The following is a 1,485-nucleotide window of genomic DNA, read 5'->3' as shown; positions in this document are numbered from 1 at the left end:
GCTGAGAAATTCAAGGCTGGCAGACAGTACACTGGTTGTTGACTCCAACGAAAGAGGAATCCAAGAACTCAAGGCAGAGTGGTGGGCTGCTCACTCACGGAAGTTTGTAGCACACCAGGGTTCCAATTCCTACTAGATATCTTCAAAGGACTGAGAGACAGACCAAGGAAAACACAGACAAAGCCCTAGTAGAACTTTGGGAAAAAATACAAGAATAAAAAGAAAAAATAAATGAAAATTTCGAAATGATTCTAAATCTACAGATAGAAAACCAGAAGATAAATATTAAATTGTCAGAAATAGATAATGCATTGAAAGGGTAAATGAGTAGAATTGATGCAATGGAAGACAGAATTAATGAGATTGAAGACAAATACCTGAATACTTCTTTGGAAAGGGATCAATCAGAAAAAAATAAATAAAAAATAAAAAAAATGAAGAAAGCCTAAGGTTCATGTGGGATACCATCAAAAGGAATAACCTGCATGTCTTTGGAATACTAGAACAGGGAGATAAAAATAAATACACTGAGGATATTGTCCAAGTTTTTTTTGGAAGAGAACTTCCCTGATATGATGAAAGATGAGAATATATCCACTCAGGAAGTCCAGCAAACCCCAAACAGGATAGACCCCAAAGAAAATGATGAAGACATATCATAATCAAACTCATCATAACCAAAGACAAAGAAACAATCCTGAAAGCAACACTGGAAAACAAAAAGTTATTTACTAAGTACAACCAGTAAGAATAAGCTCTGATTTCCCAGAAGAAACCATGAAAATGAGAACGCAATGGGATGGTATATATAAAACCATGAAAGAGAAAAAAAAATCAACCAAGACTTATATACCCGGGAAAATTGTCCCTCAAATATGATGGTGAAATTAAGACATTTCAAGATAAAGAGAAACTTAGGGAATTTGTTAAAACCAGATAAACCTTACAAGAGATAATAGAGGAAGTCCTTTGTACATAGAAGCAAAAATAGTAAATAACGACCAACCATAAATAAAAAAAAAGATTACATAACCCAGAAACCATAGCTATAGACATACCCAAAGTAAAATAAGCTTACAAGATGGTAAACAGGGAAGCAGCAAAATCAATTGGCAAGTGTGGACAAATACAAACCAAAAAGAGGGGAAATACTGTGTAGTTATAGAACTTCTAAATGATGAGGAAGTCCGGAGAGTTGCAAGATAGAATGGACTGTTCTAATCTTGGGGAGAAAAATAGAAATCACAGGGAAACCTCAAAGAAAAATGTCAAACATTCATATCACAATAAAAAAGAGGACAAAAACAAATATGCAGCAAATATCAAAACAATAGCAACAAAGAAAATGATACAATAATTCATAAACATAAGGAGCGCAGCCCAGAAAATATTATGGAGCAAAAAAACTAGGGACACCTTGAAAAAACACATAACAAAATAACGGGAACACATTTATACTTATCAATAATTACACTGAATGTTAAT

The sequence above is a fragment of the Orycteropus afer genome, unplaced genomic scaffold, assembly GCF_000298275.1.
Source record: "Orycteropus afer afer isolate SDZICR_OR568_19922 unplaced genomic scaffold, OryAfe1.0 scaffold00004, whole genome shotgun sequence".
Lineage (NCBI taxonomy): Eukaryota > Metazoa > Chordata > Mammalia > Tubulidentata > Orycteropodidae > Orycteropus > Orycteropus afer.
The sequence above is the reverse complement of the archived record's forward strand: the minus strand, read 5'-3'. Positions refer to the sequence as shown.